Genomic DNA, 24866 nt, shown 5'->3' on the forward strand with positions numbered 1-24866 from the left:
TCACAGCGCACAAGCCATCCACTTCAACTGTACCGTTATCGCAACAGAACTGTCACTTTTTCCGCCTCTTTTTTTTCCCTGCGCAGCCAAGGATTGCAACGACCTTCCCTGCTCTATTGGTTCAACCACGTGCCCATCATCCTTCATAGCAAATGTTACAAATCACCTGTGTTGCGAAAATTAATTTGTTCAAATGTTATCTTTTCCTGTGAATCCACCCTTTATGTAATACCCCCCAGTGAGGTCCTTAAGGATATATAGATGAAAATGGAAAAAAATGAAAAGGCCAAAAACATGGAAACAGGTATCGTCGCCCCGTACAATTTCACGCAGCATACCATTTCTGAAATCACAAATCGTGACCGGTAGAACAGGATTGGTAGGTTGCTAGGCCAGTTGGTGCATACTTTTTGAAGTGGAAACCAGTGGCCTCGTGGCAGTGACAGCGTCTTTTACCACTGGTTCCCGCTTCGAAAATAAGACAGGAACACGTAAAAATTAAACAATTTCATAGAGGACTCCTTACCTTTGTTATAGACGACAGCCTTACTGGCCAATCGCCGTGAATTTGTCAGACTTGCTTATGGCTGGGTTTTCGCCTCCGCCAACGGGAATTGGTGAATCAGCTGTGAGCTTCTGGCGGCAGGAGTTATCGTCACTTGCCAATCTCCCTGAGTGAGTATGTGAAAATTGTGGGTCAGCATTTTTACGTCGTAGACAAATGGGGGTTGGTGAAGTCGCCGTGGGCTATTGTCATCGGCCAACCCTTTTGAGTGGGAATGTGAGAATTGTAGGTGGGTGCGTATGGTGGCGTCGCAGCGTAGTCGGAATTGGGGAATCAGCCGTGACGTTCTGACAGCAGCTGACATCGCCACTGTCCTACCCAACAGGCCGGGGATGTCGTGACAGGTTGGCGGCATTGCCCTCGCCTACTATGGGTGGGTAATCACTGAGAAAACACTTGTACCTAGATAATAAAGCTCGGGAGAGTGACACAGAGCGTAGCGTGTGGGTGTCGTGGTTCGTAAGCACGCGTACCAACTTCAGCGCTAACATCGGTAAACGTTTGAGCAGAAACTTTATACAATGCTTCGCGTCACCCTCATTCTGACATGCGCGTTGGATCTGAGACTCTTCCAAAACAACATATGCAAATGCTATTTGCGCTCAGAGGCGTCGTAGGAAGAAGCTGGTAGTCAAGGATACTAAAATCACGATTGCGTCTCCCGCAGTGCTTTTCTGGGGGTCTGAGTGTTTCCTTTGTGTAGTGAGCGGTGAAGAAAGAAACCTTACTTTATCGACCTAGTCCATTTCAGGGGCCCGCACGTAGGCCGAGAGGAAAGATACAGCGGGCCCGGTTCCCAGCCGTCACGTAGAAAAGGACGCCCCCCACCCCCTCTCCACGAGGAGGAACCACAGTGGGGCTTCCTTCCCCTCCGGGGAACAAGGGAAGCGGTAAAGTCATTTGTCTTGTCCCCAGGAGACACCAACCCCGTATCGATCATCGTCCGGCAGCAGTGGTTAAGGGCCATTTAGCAGAGCCCTTTGCCGTCGTTTCGCTCATCTCGTCGACTTGGTGCGGCCGGAGTCCACTTATAAAAAGCAAGGCCCTGCACCGCAGCTATGAGGCGAACGTGATCTGGAAAGGCTGTACGTGTACATAGGTAGGTCTGGCGGGTGAAAAAAAGAAAAATAGACCAAACAAATATCGAGAGGCTGTACAGCACTCGTCAGGTAGGAGGCTTTAGTCTTGCGGTCACGGCTCCGGGAAGACCCAGTCAGAAAGCGATGGCGATGACTGGTGCCGCTGGGAAGATGAAGATGTGACGCGATCATGTGCACACCCAGAAGAGGGCCATTGTCCACACGCCGAACCTTGTGGCTTCTACCGCTGCTCACGATATATACATTGCAGGGGTAAAGGAACGACAATAACAGATACAACATGGGCGGCATTCGCTGTATTCGGTTCTCGTCCAATTGGAACCGTCTTTTTTGTGGCCTTTTTTCTATACAATGGGCTCAACGCCTACCCCAGCAATGCTTTAAGAAGTGACACTATTTCACTGAACACGGTGACCTTTCGTCGAAGCTATATTTGTGCATGGTGTCGAGAGGTGTTTTCGATAGGTATTCGGACTTGGCTGCCGTCGTTGTGATCGCGGCGGCAATCTCTGTTTCGGCAGGTCTATAACAGCTAACCAACTTCCCGTGGGTGTTATCGTTATATGCGATAATAGAGTCACTTCTGAGTCGTCTCAAATATGATTGTCGTGACAATGAGTGCTGTCAGTCCAGTACCTCTATTGTTGGGGTTGTTCTGCGTTTATTACATCGGTGGGAATTATTGGAGAGTTTTAGCAGTCCCTATGTTCCGTATTCTACGTGGTTACTGGGTTGATTGATTGATTGTAGGGTTTAACGCGCCGACGCAACGCAGACTATGAGGCGCGCCGTAGTGGAGGGCTCCGGATTAATTTTCACCACCTGGGGATCTTTATCGTGCGCCGAAATCTCGTACACACGGGCGTTTTTGCTTTTCGCCTCCATCAGAAAAGCGGCCGCCGCGGCCGGGAATCGAACCCGCTACCTTGGTGGTTACTGGGTTGACCGGGATCCGTTTGGGCACTTGCGCATTCGACGTGCTAGGGGGATTTGTTCCCCAGGCAGGACCTCGCCATGCTTGTGCATTCGTCACGATGGGGTGCGCCGCCTCGCCCTTCCTCCTCACCCTTCCGCGCGCGCGCAGGCGCAGGTGGGTCCCGGTAATCACTTTAACTACGTAAACGACGGAACAGCCGGACTGCTAAAAACAGCCGGACTGCTAAAAATAGAGTTTTAGCAGTCCGGCTGTTCCGTCGTTTACGTAGTTAAAGTGATTACCGGGACCCCATTGCGCCTGCGCGCACGGGACGGAACAGACAGACTGTTATAAAACTCTCTATTATTAGCTGTCCGGCTGTTCTGTTGTTTACGTAGTTACCGTGATTACCGGGACCCCGCTGCGCCTGCGCGCGCAAAAGGGCGAGGAGGAAGGGCGAGGCGGCGCACCCCACCGTGACGAATGCGAGGACATGGGGAAGGCCGGCCCGCGGGACTTATTCCCCTACCGCGACGAATGCGCAAGTGCCCAGACGGGTCCCGGTCAACACGGTAACCACGTACATGATGGAACAGACGGACTGCTAAAACTCTCTGCTCTCTATTGACTTATTGTGGGGTTTGACGTGGCGAAGCTGCACGTGGGCCATGAAGGGCGACGTAGTTCAGGGCTCCTGATTAATTTTTACCCCCCCTGGGAACACTTGACGTGCGCAGAAATCTGGACACACGAGTGTTTACGCCTCCGTCAGAAAAGCCGCCACCGCGGCCGGGATCGCATCCACGACCTTGGGCTCCACAGCATAACGCCTGAGCCACTGAGCCGCTGCGGCGGGTCGGAGGGAATTACAGCGGCTCAACAGTATAATATGCTAGAGCAAGGGGATCAGAAATTGGTAAGTTAATAATGGTACACCGGTGCATCATGTGAGATCGTTCGGATGTCTACGGTACGGGCCATGGTGGTGTGCGAGCTTTGTTGGGCGCCCGCATATTATAAAAGGAAATATTAGAAGGAATTCCAGGCGTAATTAATGATATTACGATGGGTAAGCTTTCACTCAAAGAGCAGCCGACGACGCCAATTTTTTAAGGAAAAAGAAAAGAAAGCTAAAAATAATGAGGGCGATGTGAAAGAAAAGGCGCAAAGCAGCAGAGAAATCGCTGTATAGCATTGCCGCAGGGTGCATAATGCGGATGGTAATCGGAGCTGCTCTAACGCTTCGCGCAGCTCGTTATTGCGTCGCAAAAGATTACCTCGTATGCAAGCCGTCTCTCATATACCTCCCTACCCGCTTGGAAAATAAATCCCTTCTGGTTTCTTGCCTGAATCAGCACTTGGGCACCCCGGTGCGTACCATTGGAGGAGAAAAGTATTAGTCTAGGCTAACTGGAGTTAATCAGCGTGCGAAGAAATATCGGGCACGCGGATGTGTTCTGATTATCTGTTTTTCTATTTCGATTCTATCAGAAAAATTCTATCAGAAATACAGCAATTAAAAACAGAAATCGAACGCCCTGCATTAACCACAACGCCGCCTCTTTGTATCTCTCTATCTCTATTTCAATTCGGACGCCCTCCGAGTTGCAGCAAACTTCCTACAACTTTGAAAGCACAGCCTTTCTTCTTTGCTGTGCGGGCACCTAGAAAAGAGCTGACATTATCAGGCGGCCCATATTGCGCGCCAGAGATCTCGCAGCTACCTGCCGGTGCCGCACTTGCGCACCTGCAGGAACGGTGCCGCAAAAAGAATCTGGAGAGGGAACGTTAGCAGTAGCGGCAAGGCGAACATTTCAAATCAAATCAGATTTGTTTATTTTTTTTTCTTTTCCAAAATGAGGGTATAGCCACAAAAAGCCACTGTTAAAAGCGGCTTGACGAGGCGGCTGCTCCGGTTTCCGACAACAGCAAACATCATGACCGTATGGGACATCTTGAAGGTAGCGCACTTAAGCACGGACACTAGCGAAAGAAACGACAGACGACAGCGCTAACTCACAAACTGATTTTTATTAGGACAGACATGCAGTTAAGTACTTCAACCTAAGCCCATGTGACCACACAACATACCCACGTCACGTTCCAGCGTATCGTTTCCAAAACATGACAGGCATGAAACAAACTGCGTGGATGAAGGTGCGTGTTATATTTACGTTCCAGAGTGATTTAAAAATTCATACTCACTCTCATGTAAATGAACCGACGGCACAATAAAGCACCACACCCCCTTTTTCTTATATTATATGCCTCAATAATTTCGCGTGTCAACTTGTCCCGGTGCACAGATAATATCACAGTTTCCTGAAACGCAGGCTCGCACTTGCACTTGGATACGTGTTGAGCCACGTGCGAGTAGGTGTCCCCTCCAAAAGACCTTTTATGCTCTAGCAACTTGACATTGATACATCGACTTGTCTGATTGATATACACGTAACCACAACGAAATGGTATAAGATAAACAACACACTTTTTGCATGGAACAAAAGGACACACCCCCGAACCCTTTCCGGTGCCACGCCGACATGCCTTTAAGTTTTCTGTCAACAGATCCACAAGGTTTTTAGGAGGGGACACCTACTCGCACGTGGCTCAACACGTATCCAAATGCAAATGCGAGCCTGCGTTCCAGGAAACGGTAATATTATCTGTGCACAGGGACAAGTTGACCCGCGAGATTATTGAGGCATATAATATAAGAAAAAAGGGGATGTGGTACTTTAGTGTGCCGTCGATTCATTTACATGAGAGTGAGTTTGAATGTTTAAATCGCTCTGGAACGTAAATATAACACGCGCCTTCATCCACGCAGTTTGTTTCATGCCTGTCATGTTTTGGAAACGATACGCTGGAATGTGACGTAGGTATGTTGTGTGGTCACATGGGTTTAGGTTGAAGTATTTAACTGTATGTCTGTTCTAATAAAAATCAGTTTGTGAGTTAGCGCTGTGGTTTGTCGTTTCTTTCGCTAACGTCCGTGTTTAAGTGCGCCCGTATGCATTACCAACTAGCCCGGTTGTCACTTCTTCCTCATCATGACCGTGTGCGATAATATTAGATTACGCTCCTTGTGGAACAACCGAGGAGGAAAAGTAGCAAGAAACATAGAAATAAAGGGAAGACATACAAGATCAAATCAAATCACAGCCATGACCATCCTCGGCGAAACCCGAAACTGTAATAAACATACAATTGCTACAATATTGGCAATAAACACTATACTATACAATACCCTTTTTTTTCAACAAATGAATCAATTTGCTTGAAAGGAAGGCTGTATTCATAAAACATACGGAAAATAGTGATGAATAGTCACTTTATACAATTGCTAATTTATTGGGGACGAAGAAATTGCAGATAAAGTTCCTTTTTTTTTCAAGATGTAAAGAGTGTTAAGCTTTTCCGGAGGAAAGCGGTATATATCAATGGAAACGGTGTCGTATCTCTTTAGCAACACGGGGAGGTTAGACGTCAGTGACTGGAGACTGCAATTGTTGTGGGCTGTCAGCTTGTACCGAAAGGACGGAAAATTCGTTCAGTACACCACAGCATTTTTTGTATGGTTAGATATGTCACTAAAAAACTAGGTGCGGCTTCTAACACCCACACTAAAGGAGTTTAACAATCTGAAATCGTAAAGACTAACTACATTAACGATACGGAAACGTGTGAAAAGCTCCATGGTGGGGTAGTGATATGGAACATTCGCAATAGCCCTTAAGTGTTTTTTTTTTCCTGTAGCGTCAATAACCTGTTCATATTTGTTTGTGCTGTGGTACCCCATGCTAAGTGAGAGTAGGAAATGTGCTATTTACGCAGCCATTTCTATCGGGGTTACGTACACTGCGGTAAATGCTCCACTTCAAGAATCAAGTTACCGCTGGGATTCTTCCACTTCGTTTCTTCTTTCTTTTCGTTGAGTGGAGGTGGTCGCTGGAGGACGGCACTCGAAAACAAAGCTTCGATCGATGTTGCCAGGAGTCGCGACGGCCCTGGAGCCATCGACGAGGCGCTCCTCGCCGGTGTCCAAGGCACGCAGGAAACTGCGCCCAATATCTTCCGTGCGCATTTCGCTCGTCCGCTTTCGTAAACGTCGCGAACAATGTTTATTGCTGCAGTTTTTGTGTACTGGAGATACTGGGTTTCGGCTGGCGCTGGGTTGCTCCATCGCTGTTCCGGTCCTACGTTGTGCAACCTCGAAGCGCGCTCTTGGCTGAGCAAGTAGTCGGGGGCCGGTCTCGCTTCTCCTCTCATTATGCCGGTCTCCAATTTGTTTAAATTTTCGTGACTCCGATGATGTACACACAAAACAGCGCAAACAGACAAAGACAAAAGAAGAAACGACGACGCCTTCGCCTATCTTGCGCTGTTTTGTACGTCATGACTCATGACTGTACACGTACAGAGGGCAACACACTTGTCTATAACACAGGTTTCGTTCTTATAGCCTTATCTTGCCTCGGCCGAAAAGCATTTCAAGAGAACTATTGTGTCATTCTGAAGTCTTAACCATATATTTTGACCTCAACGTTTTTTGTGACAAGTTTGAGCCCGCAGTTTTGCAAGGTAACTAGTTGAAGTTGAACTCGGTGTTATAGACAAGGGTGTTGCGCACTGTACTAGCCCAACTTGCATTCTTTCGCTCGTTTCACTGATTTCACTCACGGACTGCGGACCGCGAGCTTGGTAACTAGACTAAACGTAACACTTCCCATAAAAAATTCCTTAGTTATACCGCCCCTTTAGTTCTACCGCTTGTCTTGTGACTAATATTTAGCCGTCTTTGCTTCTATGTAACGAAGAAAGAGATACAGATCTTCGATTGTCAGATTCTCTTTACAGATTGTATTCACATGCGAAGCATTAATTCACCTGGAACAATTATCGCTTGTGTGCGTGTGTGGTGGTATTATTCTTGCCATGACATCTGTTTTTGTTTATGAGAGTGGTGTTGGCAGCTGTTTTGACGCATTCGAGTGCACTTTCAATTGGAAGGCACAAGGCCGGAGAGGAAGGACTTTGAGGCCAGGATTAGCAGTCAAAGAATGCTTCGACCTAAGAATAGGCCGGCTCGATCATTCTTAGTTTCTTACAAAGACCGAAAATCACAAAATGTGGCAATATTAACCGCAGCGATAACAGCGCTAAATTACGCGGATGAGTTAGCCGCAGTAGTGCCGTTGGACACTTCACCGAGACACCAGCTGCCCGGCTCCGAGGAAGTGCGTGTGGATGTTCTTTAAGAAAGGGGGGGGGGGGGGGGGGGGGGGAGGGCGGCAGGTCAGTGGTAATGTTTTTTCCGATGGCGCGTGAGAGCCATCGTTCTGTTTTGCGCAGTTATCTCACCTCTCTTCGGTACAGCCTTTTGACCGCATGCGATGACCTAGTTTGTTTTCGTAACAATCAACCATTTGTCTACTTCTACAAGAACAGTGCTGCTTCTTGTTGTTTATTTAATATTTTTTTATTATAATACTCTCACTGCCCGGAGATATTACAGAGAGGAGTGTTGTCTGCTACAAACAAATTTGTTGAAAACATTTTTTGAAGTTCGTGGCGTCGGTAATAGCAGCGATGGAGGCAGGGAGAGGGTTCCAGTCATTAGTTGTTCGTGGTAAAAACGAATCAAAATGAACATTGGTTCGAGAGGCGGGAACTTCAACCTTGAAACGATGATCTGTGCGCGATGATATGTATGATGGTGGCATGATATGTATGATCGCGGTGATATGTATTATGTACTTCTGTTTGGCCTCAAACCCGCAGAAGGTTTACTTCGCGCTAAACAGTATTGATATTTACGGCCTGTGCCACCCGTGTAAGTAGTTTCGAAACGTGCTTGCCCGTAGCATACACACCTGGGGCCGAATTCTGAAAATCGGCGGTGTTCGTTTCGAAATGACGGGGTTTAGGCGGAAGAAATGCGAGTTTTTGGTGTTTCGACAGTCTGAGTATGGGAGGCCGCAGAAAAACACAAGAGCGACGTTCCCGGCCGAGGAGACAACGACGTCTCGAAGCGGCGCCACGGTGCGAGACGGCGACACAGTCCTATAAATAGACGGCCGGCTCGCATAAATTCCTCGCCATTATGCACACACCGGAGCCAATGCGGCACTTTGCTAGGGTCACGCTACATCGCCCCGCTCAACGCCTTCTCCGTTGGCGACGGTGAGAGCATCGGCAGTCACACCCGCGACGGGTGCAGGCCTCGAGGCCACGTCATCGCTTGGAAGTCAGGTCGTGAAATCACGCAGCTCCATGCGGCGGCCATAATCTAGTGACGTCAGCGCATGGAGGCTCAGCCACTCGAAAATCTGGGAGAAAAGTGCACGGGGAGAGGGAGAAATAACATCACCGCCTTATCTCTATATGGTCCGCTTTGCAGCGCCCAAGTATCACGCCAAGGAAATCAAAAGCCATCGCAGCTGCTGAGTTCCCGCCCAGTTGAGGGGCCCCGTGCAGACAATCCTTTCAATCAAGGCGCAGGAGAAACCAGAGAGACCGGAGAAAAATAGCTCAGAAACGTCCGTTGAAATTCTTCACTGCCGTCCCAAGCGGCTATTGAAGAGAGCGGAGCTCTCGAATTGCGCTCCCTTTTGGTCGCTTTTTCGTCCGGCCGTGTAGAAGCGTGGTTGAAAGCCAGCTGGGTTGAAGGACCTGAGCAGGTCCTCTTGGTTTCGCGCAGGAAAGGAGTTTCGACCGTTAGAAAAGCGGCGTAATGTGAGCCGCACGTGGTCAATAAAAGACGTGTTTGTGGTAGCGAGAACATTGGCGCGATCAATATCACTTCGGGCTCGCTGGCGCCTGAGCCTCTCTGTGTCGGCTGTTCTGGTCTGTGTGAGTGTATATATATATATTAATATGCAGAAAACTAAAGTAGTGATCAATAACCTCGGGACAGCACAGCGGTTTGATATAGGTGGCGAGGCAGTGGAAGTGGTAAGCGAATATATCTACTTAGGCCAAGTTGTGACCCCAGATCCCAACCACGAGGCAGAGATAATTAGAAGGATAAGAATGGGGTGGGGTGCATATGGCAGACATTCTCAGATAATGAATAGCAGCCTGCCATTGTGGCTGCAGAAAAAAGTGTATGACAGCTGCATCTTACCGGTACTCACCTACGGGGCAGAAACCTGGAGGCTCACTAAGAGGGTTCAACTTAAATTGAGAACGACTCAGAGGGCTATGGAGCGGAAAATGATAGGTGTAACATTAAGGGACAAGAAGAGAGCGGAGTGGGTCAGGGAACAAACACGTGTTAAGGACATATTAGTAGAAATTAAGACGAAGAAATGGACGTGGACAGGGCATGTAATGCGAAGGCAAGATAACCGCTGGTCATTAAGGGTAACAGAGTGGATCCCTAGAGAAGGCAAGCGTTGCAGGGAGCGGCAGAAAGTTAGATGGGCAGATGAGATCAGGAAGTTTGCGGGGATAAATTGGTCACAGTTGGCACACGACCGAGGTAATTGGAGAATAATGGGAGAGGCCTTTGCCCTGCAGTGGGCGTAGATAGGCTGATGATGATATATATATATATATATATATATATATATATATATATATATATATATATATAGAAAGCTAGGGCAGCAGTCTACAACGCCAAAGGAGGCATAGGGGTGTGGTTAGGCTCTTTTCTTTTTCACTACGGTTAATGAAGTAAACATTTTTTTAATATACAGAAGAAAGAAAGAAAGAAAAACACGCGCCCAGAGTGGGGACCGAACCCACGCCTTTCGATTACATGTCGAATGCCTTACCAATTCGGCTATCTGGGCTACCCGCTCATGACAGGCTGTAGACGCTCGAGTCACGCCGCGGGGGTTGAAAAGAAGGTCCAATTCTCTCCGTATAGTCAGAGTGGCGCTGGCTACCACCCTCAAGCGTCAGATACACTTCTAGTAAATATAAATAGCCCAGAAAGTGAAGGAGAACACAGTCGCCCAGATAGCCGAATTGGTAAGGCATTCGACATGTAATCGAAAGGCGTGGGTTCGGTCCCCACTCTGGGCGCGTGTTTTTCTTTCTTTCTTTCTTCTGTATATTAAAAAATGTTTACTTCATTAACCGTAGTGAAAAAGAAAAGAGCCTAACCACACCCCTATGCCTCCTTTGGCGTTGTAGACTGCTGCCCTAGCTTTCTGTATTTCCTCAACGAGCCCCTCATTTCCTTACTATATATATATATATATATATATATATATATATATATATATATATATATATATATATATATATAGATATAGCGAATCAGAAAATGGGAAATGAGGGGCTCCGTGAAATAAGACAGAAAATAAGGGTTGGCAGTCAAGAAAACCTCGGAAAGCAAAGGGGAGGTTGTGGTGGGTCATAGAAAGAGATGAAGAATTTTTTTAGTCGAAAAGAAAGTGGTGAAAAAATGCCCGCCGGGTGGGATCCGAACCCACGATCCTTAGCTCACGCTACGTATATCCTAGCATAGCCGAGCTGAGCCACTGCTAATTTTTTCCTGCAACGGCGAACTTGCGGGCAGGAACAAGTTCAAACAAGACCGAAATATTAAAATAGTAAGACCGAAAGTTAAAATAGTGAGACCGAAATATTTCAGAGATCTGGAAACATGCATAAAAATAAAAAGAACATGAATATGGCCTAACGAAATTGGACAGGCATATCTAACCTAGCGTTCTTACGCGATAAACCCAAAAAAGAAAAACAAACAGGAAAAAGGAGAAAGAACGAAAGCAGTGCGTTCGCTAAATACCACCGATGAAACGTACGGTAAAACAGAGAAACACCGTAAGAATGCATACACATTTGTAGGCAATGCTCGTAATTTCTAGGCATCCACCGTCCCTTTTCCCCCTTTTTAGAGACGTTTACTTAAATGTGTTTTCTCTCGTGGTTGTAATTTTGCGTCCATTTGTCTTTGCTCTCCTCTAACGTAGAACAGCATGTTTTTTTTAGATGCGACGGGATCTTATTCACTCGCCTTGTCCCTCCATACGGCGTCGTTGTCCGTCCACACCCCTCCCCCATTCTCCTCGCCGCGCGAGCTGCGCTCTCCGCCGCTCACCCCCTCTCCTCTCCGATAGCGAACACTCTCTCGCGAGGGGCATTGGATTGGATTGGATTAGATTGGCTTGGCTTGATGGATTTGGATTGGATTTGGATTGAATTGGATTGGATTGAATTGGATTTGGATTGGATTGGATTAAAGTGGATTGTGTTGGATTGTGTTGCTTCATAGCCGCGGCAGGGGGTTCACGGCACGTTTCACGCGATGGGAGAATCAACCTAACGGAAACAACAACGGAACCCCCTATGCGTCGCATCTACACAGGGGTTCCCGCGAGGGGAGGTGGGAGTAATTTTTAGTTTTTGTTACTTCCTATTTACCAACGTAGGTATCTGTGTATTGGCCTTCATATGAAGGTGTCATGTTGATGGTGAACACATTTTACTACCAAATATATCACTCTGCTTCATGTTTGTTGATCGCGTACTACACCCCGGATACGTGTGCGTGTGATTGTGTTTTTAATTCGGGTTTGATATTGTCGCAACCTATTCGCTCTTTCCAGCGACGCTAGTGACGCCTCGCGGAATTTGTCCGAAGCCGGGAGACGGTGATCGGCGGACCGGTCGCTCCGGCAGAGGCGACCGGCGGCATCCGCGCGGCCTCGCAGGTCCAAAAGGAAAATAGTAATCGCAAGTATAGTAATCGACAATTCCGTATAAATAATCGGAAAATATGGACTGAACGAGCTTTCATATTATCTCAACTTTCTTGAAGCTATAGAAGCTGCGGGTAAATGAAAGAGTTTTGGGCCTCATCGGTGTTTGCTGCAGAGTAAAACGGGTCTTTCGGACCCACCCGTGCGTACGTGGTGCTGAAATTATTCTTTACTGAATTACGGCTGTCACATTTAATAGTTCTTTGCTGTGAGGGCGCCGATTTTGTAGGATTTTTTTGTAACCTTGTGATCGGGTTTTTCGGATACTATTTACAATTACTGCCGCATAATGTTTCAATCGTTCGTCACTTATTTGTTGTTAAAGTGGCTCAATTCCACTGCTTTCAAACAATAAGGAGCAGAGGCTGTTCAATCCGCTTTCTTTTATTTTCAAATAAGAAACAACAAAAACCTTTTTGCACACGAAGGCGAGAAGCAAAGTGGTCATGCGTTTATTGATTGATTGATTGATTATTGATTTATATTGGGATAATTATGTTGAAGCAAAGATGCTTTAGGAATGACATTATTAAAACTTGTTCAAATGCGAGCTCTTGAATGCGTATGGTAACCCCCGTTTTTGTTTTGGTAACAAGCATCTACGCACTTAATAATCTTACCGGCCGTCAAATCAACATAACGTAATTTTAGCCAAGAGATTTCTCTTAAATTAATTATCAGAAGCCAAAAGCGCACCCGTAAACTACTGCCTATATTTTCATGTACGATTCAATATTACACGCCAGTGTATGCTACATGCACGCGTAAAAACGTGGGATTATAATATTTTATTTCATATAATGCTAACATGTTCGTTTATATAACCCTTCATATGACGTAATGAGAGCCTCGTCTTCGCGGTTTTACTGCCCAAAGTCATAACTAGGTTTTACTACAGCCAAGCAAAACACCGCAATACGCACATATCGCCCTTGCATGGTACGGATGGGCTTCTGTATGCACACAGGGAAGAAATGAATACGTTTAAAACAAAACGCACACTGCGATGACGCTCACTGCAATAATATCCGAGAACTTAGCGTTGCACATTGTGTCGCAGGTTGTTTGTCCAATGAGCCGGAATTGTTCTCAAACCACTCCCGTGCAGCCTGAGCCATGCACCGCTACAGACACCGCTACACCGCTACAGACACCCTGAAACGAATCGAATGTTGCCTCGCAATCAGCACCGTATACCAGTGTTTATTTTTTTAGAAAGTAGCTGTTTCAAGCACAACTACGGGCTTTTAGGCCGCTACTGATGCTGGCGCGCATGCTGCTACGGGGGCCTGATCACCGTCTCGTCCGCCATTGCCGTTTTCCGCAGCACCACCTGTAGGGGCTGGAAAGAGCGGATAATAAGGCGAAAGCCTTCAGTATTTTATTCTGCGAAAAAGAGCCGTTGTTGTTCTCGTAGTTGCTCTTGTTGCCCGCTCAAGAAAAAAGGACGCCGCAGCAAAGAACAATTGTAAAAGACACGACTGCCGAGAGCCGAATTCATTGCCGGCTCGGCTCTGCTCTGATCGGGCTGTTCGTCTGCCTAAGCCTTACAGGCTAATTACGTTCTCCCTTAATCACATATTGATTATTTCTTAAAATTTAATGATTTCATAAATGTTTTAACAAAGCACACGCACGAGGGGGAGGAAAGGTGCGCTGAAATCCCGGGAATCCCGACAACGTGGAATTCTTACTTTTCTTTAGACTATGTCCGTTTTAAACTGCAGCGACGTGGCAGCCCCGATAAGAGAGGCGCGTATTGATCAGCCGATTGTCGAATTTTCTGTTGACGTGCCTGTTCCATGGAAACCTACTTGAGCCTCATTTCATGGTTGGTTAACGCTGGCGCAATTTCATGGTGCACTGAACTTTTCAACGGGGGTCCCATAACTGAGCAGACTTACTGGGATTTCTTTGCCTTTTTTTTAAATATTTATTCTATTGCTCATTCTCAACTTCGGAAACGTCGGCGGGTGTTGGGGTTAATGCACACAAAAGCTCCATAAGCGGAATTAAGTACGCGGACAGACATATAGGCTAAGACGTATCGCGGGAGGTATATGCTCAATCGATTAGACTCAAGATTCCGTCGTGGAAATGTCGTTCTAGCTATTCTGTAGCCTTAAAATTCACGGCGGCCATGAAAATTGTAGCATTTTACACAATGTCAGCCGATTAAACAACGAATTAACAGGACCTAATTCAGCAGAAATGGCCGTCTTAAATCCGCGGCATTAATTAGTGAGCCGCACACATATGCTCAAGTATGGTTGTGACGATGAAACGTAGGTCACTGACCAAGTCAAAGACCAAGTCCACTGACCAAGTCACTGACCAAGTCTACTGACCAAGTCCACTGACCAAGTCACTGACCAAGTCAAAGACCAAAGACCACTGACCAAGTCTTTGACTTGGTCAGTGACCTACGTTTCATCGTCACAACCATGCTTTTACCTGACCAGACGGTATTCCGTCAAACTCTGGACTATGCTCAAGTAATAATAATAACGGCAACGCTCTAATATTCCTTGGTCTAGTTAGTGTTAAGCAACTCAATGATTTGCCTAAATCCATCCAGTACTTGCACTTATTAGTAACGAACATGTTCCCGTGTGTTCGTGACGGAAGCTTATATATTCTTTCGCGCCAGCTGGTATCTGTCTCCAAATCGAAAATCCATCTGTTTCGGTATTAACACGTCACCTAGCGCAGAGAAGGTAGCTCGCAGCTTTATGCGTACGCCGTGCACGAACTACGCTTCAGTTCTGCAGCTTACAACTCCGCGGGTGCAAGATTTGCTTTGCTCTGAATACTGGTGATAGGTATAAACCGTGCCGTCAGTTTTACAGCTTTGAAAGTTGTCCTGTAAATACCTCGTGTTTGTAGACACCGTTATGGCAGATTTTTTTTTTCCAGCGGAACGGTCCCCTCCTCGAATCGGCGTAACGAAATCCTGAAATACAGTTGAGTTCTCAAGTACATGCTTCGCGCATAAGAAACAAAGAAGGCAATTATACACCGTACGCAACAGAGTGATTTTTTTAACGTATTTCCAACTTTTAACGCTACCATAGTGTTCAACGAGGTGCGCGGCAATCTGAAGCGGCGCAGGCGCAATCTCGGAACGCGTTCGCAACGTCAGACTCGATCGTCTGCGCGATTTATCTCAGGATCAGTGGTTTGGACGAGCGACGGCGGCGGCAATTCCGAAAGATGCACGCCGCGCCCCGTCTCCATAATCCGTCTCCAAATCCGCGCTGAGGTTGTACGGCGCGCGGTTAACCCCAGCGCACACACGCACACACAAAAAAGTTGCAGAAGCGAAGAAGGCGGAGCGGAAAGGACGAACACAAATCTCTGCGTACGGCGTTGCGTACACCCTGGCGCAATAATCCGAAAGAGGCTGCTGTTCCTGAACGATGGCTGGCCGGCAGCACAGCTGGCGGTGAGCTTTAGGAAAACAACGGTTGTTCCCCAGGCGTTTCCGACGCGCTTCTTTCTCGGTTTCTTTGTTTTTCCGCTTTTATTTTACTTTTACCTTCGTGGTAGTTCTCAGGCCGGCTGAAGAGCTCCTCCCAGCCGAGATTGACTTTTCCGTTCGATTGCGGCGGCGGAAAAGTTTTCGCCAGACGCTTTTATCCCGCAAGCACGCACCCCCATGAAAAGAATGCCGCATTTCTTCTCCTTGCTTCTGTGTTTGTCGTCGTCTGTCATGCTCCCCTCTATCGCTGTGGGCGTGCCCCTGTGGTCGGCTGCCCGAAGTGACACGATCGGCTGCAAGCGCGAATCGTACGACTCCGCCAATGAGAGCTCAGCTGGAAGGCTGATGTCTAGGGGGCGTTCTGTCTGGTGCCCGTCTGTTAAGTTGGCCGACGCCACCGCTGTGTACGGGTGCGATGTGTTTGACAGGTGATGGTTATGGGACAAAGGTGGTACAGCGCACGAGAAATATGTATGGGCTTTGTCCCGTTACGACGCCTTTCGCGGGAGTTCCTGCCGGAAGTGTAGCGGAAATTTACCCGTGTATACTCGGGGCGGGCGTTTGAACAATAAACTTTTGTTTCCACGCCAAAAAGAGTGTTGTTTTGCCCTGCCTGCATGACAGTAAAGACTAACGGCGCCAATTATTCGTTGGCAGCCGAATGACACGCTATAATAAATGACCTAGTGTGACGTCAGAGTATATGTTCGAACGCATTCGGTTCCGGTCATAGGAAGCTGGAAGTCAACGGTTTGCAATTTTACGTGGCAGGAATCACATATATAAGTTATAACGAGAGAACAAGTAACAGGATGACAGTTAAAACGATCAGTTCTAGTTCTTTTCACAAGGAGATTAATTTTCCCACCCAGCAAGCTTGAAATGTGGCCTGAGTGCAGCGACTAATACAACCATGATTGTCTGGCACTAGGTGAGACATGTTGGTCATAAAATGCCGCTAAATCACACTGCAGTGCAACCGGAAGTAGCATCATGGCTCTCTATTACTTAGGCGGCATGTTGACGAAGTAAGTTCACGCATATTCGAAAATAAAAAAAAGCATACATCATTGCGTGGTTTACTTGTGTAGCGCGACCTGCTAGTGACCGCTCTCGGAGCTTTATATGTCGGCGTCACCAAAAAACAAAACAAAACAAAAAAAGACTCCAGGAGCGGCGGCCTTGCGACATTTTGTAAAAGGCCGTGGTTGCGCGAGCTGTATAAATATAGCTGTGCCCGAATGAGCAGAGTTCATTTGGCTGCGCCAGTATGGGACGCCGGCTGATTTGTTCGCACGAAACTAGCGTGATGCGAGAAAGCAGCTGACTCATAGCACCGCGTAGTTGGAGATTTGCATTACGATGTCCCAATTTTCAAAGCCAGCTCACCCTGCATTTCCACACATAGAGCGACGGCGCATGGTGTCCCACAGGGTTGGCATCTACTGCCTACATGTTATTATTACGCTTTATGACTTCGAACTATCCAGCGCCTGTCACGCGCTGATTTGATCATCTTGTCTTGCAACAGAGAATCTTTGCTGAGCGCGCAGACCCGGTAGAGGGTTTTGGGTTGACGCTTCTTCAGCCGACGGCCAGGAACCCCGGTGGGCTTTGGCGGCGTCTTCCGACGGCTGGACGACCGCGCCTTGCACTTCGGGGATAGGGCAGAGCGGCGTCGCCTCCCGTACTGCTCGTAGTTCTTGATTTGAAATCCCTAACTGGTGGGCTGGGGTTTGAGATTACAACATCAGATCACGTGTGTGAGCGAGGCGGCCGATGGTCCGTTCCACGTGCAGGTGCCCTTATATATGCCCTGGCATTGCCGATGTGATATGGCGGAATGGGGAAAGTGTAATTCTAGTAAAGTAAGATGGCAAGGTGGGCTAGTTGGTGCAGATTTACATTCATGATGAAAAAACAACGCAAAAAACACAGGGACAAAAGAAGACGGGAAGACTCACAGCGTTGATACGTCGTCGCTGGCCTACACCACGTTACTGATTGTCTCTTAAACGCATTTTTTTCACTCTCTAGAGACGTTCGTTGCTTATGGGCCGAGTTGTTCATACTGACTGGCGCGGTTTACCACTGCTGATTTTCTATACCGTCTCTCCCGTTTTAACGCGAAAGCATACTGTAGGGACCCAAGAGGCGAAAAATATGACGTTCTCGTCGATGCTATGGTTGAAAAACTCCACTTGCCTCAACAAGAATACAACGAGAAACCGTGGCGGGAACGGGAATCGAACCCGGGGACGCCCGGGTCAGGCAGGCGAGTTAACCTCTGCTGTACTGCCTTCCTTCTTAGCGTCCTAGTCACAGGGCGCAGTGCAACTATATATCCCACCAAGCCATCGTCGCGGACCACTGCTCTACGCCAACACCACATGGTACACGGCTGTTTGATATGAACGAAGGGGGGGACATAAAGGAGAAGTAAAATACAAAGAAGCGCGCCCCCTTCGTGGCGCCATGGTTCCTGCTGCCGGTCGGAGCGTCCCGTCGTGTCTCGTGGGGTGAGTTCGTGTGCAAGCTAAGCGCAGTCGACCGCGCAAATACGAAAACAAATCAGAATCAAGGGACGCGTGCAAAGCAGCGATGTTTTCTCAAGCCAATATCGCTTGTGTTTCATGCTGCTTGCATGAAGCAACTTAACGCATATTCGTATACCTACTCGATACGGAACTCCGAATGGCATGCGGTCTCAGAAATGAAGACGGAGAGCGGAAAGCGAACAAAGAGACGCGATTACGATGTAGTGCAGCGATGACATTTTTGACAAATGTCGCGAGAGGAAGTGATGATGCTTTTGCATTTGAACCACGCAAACGCTCTTAAATGCCGCGAGGAATTTTCGTTTTGACTGACGGAATACACGAGCCTCACATTTACGAAATCTTAATGACAGTAATCTAAAAATGTGCAGCAGCGGGAATCTTCAAAAACAAAAATTAGAGTTAAAAAAAACTCTAGTTTAAATTTTAGTTTAAAAAAAAAACCTCATCCCGGGATCTAGGTTTTCAGTTCGTTAAATTACAGGTTCTGCAGCAATCGTGATTTCTCTCTCTAGCGGCAGAGATGTTTGCTTTGCAAACAGGGGTACAGTTGCTATGGCGACAATTCTATTTGAAATTGGGGTTTAAGGAGCCGAAGCTATACCCTTGGGATATTAGGCGGGCCGTTGTCGGGGGTTACGGATTAATATTTGGCCACCTGGGGAACTTTAACCTGCGGCGAAATCTCGGCACAAGAGTGTTTGTCGCCTTGATCAGAAAATAATCCGCCGTGGTAGGAATAAGCCCGTGTCCTCGCGCATTCCAACGCTTTAACTACGGATCCACCATGTGCGTGGGGCGAAGAACTTGAAATTGCCCCGAAGGGAAGTTTCCAAAGTTGCTATATCAACGCAGAAGTTGGTTATTGCCACAGATGTTGCTGTAATAAGAGGGCTGCTTCTGTGTATAGCAACTGTTTACATAGCAATGGGTGCGGCAGCTGATTTTAACTCATTCGGGCGTAGCGCAGCACTGTGCGAATGTCGTGCAGCAGCATTGCATGAGACCACGGGAGGAGCGCGTCATTTGAAAAAAGACCCTAAGACATAATGGACATTCTTTGTTATACCGGCTATGACCGCACTGCATTATGTCGGTCATAAGGCCGCTGGGTGTCAACATCTGCCAGAGAGAGGGGCACTCTGAGAAGCACTGCAATTATTTGAGGCGAGGGCAGTACGGATCGCGAGTTCGAACAGACACTCGCCAAACAAAAACAAGTCCGTAATGGCGCTTTCCTACATTCGGGGCTCTTTTTGCTGCTGTCAGTGGACAAGCGCAAAAACACGGCGAGTCAGAGATACGTCGGCATACGGAGCCGAAGAGGGGCCGTGTCCAGCCAATACTTCCGGTGGAGATGTCATTTGTTGTCGTTCCAGAGTCTTCGGATGCCATTTCTTTTTTTCGCCGTCTTATCGAGTTTCGGCGTGTGTTAGTCCTAGCAGTCGTTAGGTTGTGCCCCCTCGCGCGCGTTCTCTTCGATGCGCACTGGCCGGAAGCGACGGCGTAGCAACCACTCACACGTGATCGACTGGGCGGACCTCGGTGCGCACCCCCGTAGTCCCAGCTGTCTCTGGCCCCCGGGGAGACCCGGGTACACGTCGCAGTCAATGCTCGCACTAATGCACAGCGCAAACGAGATTTCTGCGCTAATAAGTTGCTCTTCTGGACGTGCCTCGCAGCGACCGTTGGCCTAGCGGGGCCGTACCGCCGCCTCCTCTAACGACGGTCGGTGGGGTGCGGACAACTAAGAAACTTCGTTAAGATTCTCGCATACGTGTGCCAGTCGGGTGGCACCTCATTCCGGAATAGAATGGGTTGTTGCTGTCAATCAATCAATCAATCAATCAATCAATCAATCAATCAATCAATCAATCAATCAATCAATCAATCAATCAATCAATCAATCAATCAATCAATCGTATTGATGAGGCACTCAAAGCCCCGAAACTTCTACTTTTCGGGTCAACTTTCGTACTGCCGACAATACACTCTCGTTATCTGTCCATACTTCGGTATGCGAACAGTTTGTTATTAATATCGAAAGGCTTTGTTTGCTCCTAAGTTAGTTTCGCCTGAGCCCTTTCTAAAACTCTGTGCCGCTGCAAACGCTCCCGGATTCACTGCACATGAAGCGCAACGCGTGATGACGGCATAATATTGATTGTTGTAGGGTTTAACGCATCGACGCAACGCAGGCGATGAGGCGTGCCGTCGGATTAATTTTGACCACCTGGTGATCTTTAACGTGCTACGAAATCCCGCACGCACGGGCGTTTTTGCTTTTCGCCTCCATCAGAAAAGCGGTCGCCGTGGCCGGGAATCGAACCCGCGTTCTTTTGCTCAGCAGCACAACGCCTTAGCCATTGAGCCACCGCGGCGGGTATGAGGGCACAATATGACACAAAGACACCGCGATTGCAAAATAAACAGGTTGATACTCCGTCGTGTAAAGCATAGCACATATATATTAGCACAAAAGTAGACATCTGAGTTCACTCATGAAACCAAAGGTTCCTCTCTGCCCAGAAAGCTTTCTGTGAACAGATGCGCCGCGTCTTCGGTGTCGCACTTGAACAGTACGCAGACCCGTGGACTGAAGACCATCACTATTCGACCTAGGTCTTTCGGATGTAAACAAATCTGCTCCGTTTCCTTTTCTCTGCATAGCTCACTCACGAAATCACAGTCTCAGTTCTTAGTGTGCCTAGGATCTGCCTTTCTTTTCTGTGTCCTAGTCCGTAGGTTGCCTCCATTTACAATGAACCTCGACCAACCCTACTATCTTTCTGCCCTGCCCCCGAAACCGTCTCATTCTAGTTGGCTAAGGATGGCATGACCCTTATCTTAAAGTTGGTTACCGTCCGTGGCCGGGTGTATACAATAGCGGTTATGCCGCGTCACTTCGCTTAGTTATTGCGTTTTGACCGAATTGCTGTTCACAGCGCGCCTCACGAACACGCCTCGTTGCAGTTCTTCGTTGACGCATTCGTAAACATATTTTCTGCTCGCTGACGGCAGCGTCCCCGCGGCACTAAATTGTCCTGAAAAAAATTACACCATCTTCCCTTAGGGGAACCCTGAGCAGTATGCAAAGCAGCCGTGGGGTCGATTCAAGTGCCCATTAGTTTTCAGTTCGTCGTTTCCGTTAGGTTCAGGTACGTAGCTACCATTATATTTACAGTTTAGTTTCCATGGTAACTACCACATTTTTCCCTTACCGGAACTACGAAATGGTAAATTGTGTTGAGCGCATAGCTGTTTTGCATACTACTCAGGGTTCCCCTACGGGAAGATGGTGTAGTTTTATTAGATGCGACGGGGCTATGTCCCTCCCTTGTCGTTGTTGCGCCGTCCACACCCCCACTGCGCATGCTCGGCTTGCTGAACGCCCGGTGGTGTCTTACCCTTTAATGGCTCCTGGAGCGACAGTGTTACCGGTGTCTTCCTGGGCCGGCCCGAGATGAGCCAAGCATGCGCAGTGGGGGTGTGGACGGCGCCACAACAAGGGAGGGACATAGCCCCGACCACGAGATGCTGGAGCGACAGTGTTGCCGGTGTCTTCCTGGGCCGGCACGAGACGAGCACGCTTCCCCTTAAAGGGCGCCTGGAGCGGCAGTGTTGCCGGTGTCTTCCTGGGCCGGCGGATGGATGGACGACGGACGACGGGGCTGAGAGCAAGAGATGCTTTGCATCTAAAACTGTGACAATGCGCCGGTGCATGATTGTGTGGTTTAACGCGCCGAAGGACCAAAGTTGCCCTTGAGCTATGAAGCGCGCCTTACTGGAGGGCTCCGGATTAATTTAGACCGTCTGGGGATGTTTAACGTGCGCCAAAATCTCGACACAAGGGTGCTTTTTTTCCCTTTTACCTCCATCAGAAAAGCAGCCACCGCGACAGGAATCGAACCCGCGTCCTTGGGCTCAGCAGTACAATGGCTTAGCCACTGAGCCACCGCGGTGGTTAACGCGCTGGTGAGTATGACCGTAGATGTCTCGCCTGTTTACCTTTTCTACGCAGGAGCTGGGACAACACAGCCTGTCGTATGATTTCTGAAAGCTTTATTTTACTGCCCCGCCTAAACTGAATGGCCAGTCACCAAGAAAGTGGGCCTTCTGCTTGGAATGCTCATAGCCCGTGGCAGCGCTTTTCTTTTTTGTCATTGCGTCATCGTACGCCCCGAATGCCTCTTGTAACTTTACTGTTGTGACAGCGACGCGTATGCAGAGAATTTCGGGCAGCGAAACTTCGATAAAGATGCCTTTGTTTTGGTGGAGTATCCAATACCTAAAGCTTTTTGTGTCTTGGCAGTGTAAAATGTTCACAAGGGGTCTTTTGGCATTTTTGAAGGACCGGTACCCTCGCGCGGTGTTTTCTAGAGATAACAGCGGTAAACAAAAATAAAGAGACAAGTCGGAGCAAGTTTCTTTTTTGTCAAACCTTTACTCTTAAGAGGTTGTATAAGCGATACCACGATGACTCGGCAACGTAAGAAGCTAGCCTTTTCATCAGATTACTGCAAACCACGATCAGATTTGAATGTCTCGTCTGTTGTTTCGGATCATATACTTGCGCTGATAGAGCACCTCCATCGTTGAAAACGAAATCGGCATCAGCAAAAAAAAAAAAAAAAAAAAAAGAAAAGAAAAGAAAAAGACAAGACAAGCCCACTGGCTTATGTTGTGATTGCCTTGAACGCTTTCATAAGGTTAGCCCCGTATTGTTTTTTCCCCTTTACCTTCACAGCGAATGCTATTCTCGCTGGATCATAACAGCCCGTCGCAATGTCGGAAGGGCACAAAAGGTGATTGAGCGGAAAGCCGGTTTATGGCCCTTCCATCCCAGAGCGAAAGAGACGAGAACAAAAAATCGGCTGACTCGCCTCGAGGGGTTCCTCGTAATCTTGACATTCGCCGACCACTCGACCTCACGATGCAAATGAAAAAGAAAAAAAAAGAAGGAAAAGGAAAGGAAAAAGAAAATAGACGGCAAACGGCTCAGTAAGTGATCTCGTAGAGCCCCAAACAGAAGAAGAGAGACAACCAGTGATGGAGAATAAATGCTCAACGATGACAGCAGACGGGAGAGAAAAGGATAGGGGCAATAAGATTCTTCGTCTGACGGATTTACGGATAAGCCGGCGAAAGGTCTACCTGTGAGGCATTTCGCCGGTCCAAGTTGATTGGGGAACGAATTGCTATACCGCTTTTGTCAGTTTTCGCTGCGGTCGATCCGTGTTTGTTTGGCTTGCGCTGTAAAAACACCCTCCTGTCTACATTTCCGGATTCGCCGCAATTGCTTCCCGTCCATCACGTATAGTGGCCCGACAAAATGTTGGGTAAACGAAGTTGAGCATTGGGCGTTATAGTTTCATTCTTATTTGTTCAACCGAGTTGCGCTCAACGGTAGGGTGACAACTATAATGGCACACACACGCTAATCGCATTATCGTTATCTCTGATAAAGGCTTGAACGACCGCCTGGGGCTGTCGTCGGCGTTCGCCTGCGTTTCTAATGGGATGCCTCTTAGCTGAACGATAACTTAGGGTCTTGGTTTGTGTCGTGTTTTGATTATTATATGCTTAGATTTTAGCTTTCCTAAGTACGACAGCTCAAAGAGGATTAGAAAAACAAATCGTAGAGCCATTCTAATCAGTGAAGGCGGATGGCCAGCGAAACTGTATGTAAACAACACAAAACACCGACTCCCACTTACTTGAACGGAAATACAACACTGTCACCAATTGCGGGGATGCATAGGGTGTAGAGACAAAATACGAAATCCTGCTCTTCACCTTACGCACGTCCAAAACACACCCACAGCTGTCATCGAGAACCCCGGCCGCACGCTCTTTGCCCGGGTGAAATGTGACCGACATACTCCGGCGACAGTGGTCGGTGACTTCAGTGTGAGTGTCTCCAAACCGGACAAGAAATGGCTTGGTTCATGGTGGAAGGATTTCCTCTACATGAGGCAGACATTCTAGCATTGTACGTGGGTCCTTTAGTAATTATTGGTCAATCTCACAAAAGTGTATGTTGCATGAGTGGTTATGTGCCAGGGGCTTTTTTGTTGATCGCCGGACACGGATAATTCTGCCATTCTCTCCATGTACAACCTTCAACCTTGATGTAAAAATTGCCGCTTTTCGAGGTCTGCAGTTCTTTAAAGTAGGCGCCTTTTTAAATATATACCTTTGAGGGCCCTTTGCAATGTGAGGAATGGGGAAAAAAAAAGGGGGGGGGGGGGTAATGGTTTGCAGTAAGAATGGACAGCGAGGGAGTGCCATGAAAGAAGAAGTTCGAGCTGTCTACGTGGCGAAGCCAACAAACATTTTGCATCCCCGGTGTAGCCAGAGCATGAGTAAGTTAGCATGCGTCAAGATGCTCCGTTGGGACACTGGAGTCTTATGAACAACTAGGGCGAGCAAGGACGAAGAACTCTCTGTCCTCCGCCGATTCTAAACTGCTAGGTTCTGATGGATCAGCGTTGTGCACAGTACTC

At 47.9% G+C, this 24866-nt stretch overlaps 1 protein-coding gene and 1 non-coding gene across 3 annotated transcripts in view; one reads left to right on the top strand and one right to left on the bottom strand.

Moving 5' to 3' along the window:
* The window catches only part of LOC144153913 (uncharacterized), a 444120-nt gene that overhangs the window by 81393 nt on the left and 337861 nt on the right, over positions 1 to 24866 (top strand). The window lies entirely within an intron of this gene.
* Trnat-ugu (transfer RNA threonine (anticodon UGU)) lies at positions 10312 to 10383 on the bottom strand. Its single transcript has one exon. It is a non-coding gene; the product is annotated as a tRNA-Thr (tRNA).

This window comes from Haemaphysalis longicornis, unplaced genomic scaffold (assembly GCF_048455015.1).
Source record: "Haemaphysalis longicornis isolate Haplotype H1 unplaced genomic scaffold, Haemaphysalis longicornis Haplotype H1 scaffold_9, whole genome shotgun sequence".
In the NCBI taxonomy this organism is placed as follows: domain Eukaryota; kingdom Metazoa; phylum Arthropoda; class Arachnida; order Ixodida; family Ixodidae; genus Haemaphysalis; species Haemaphysalis longicornis.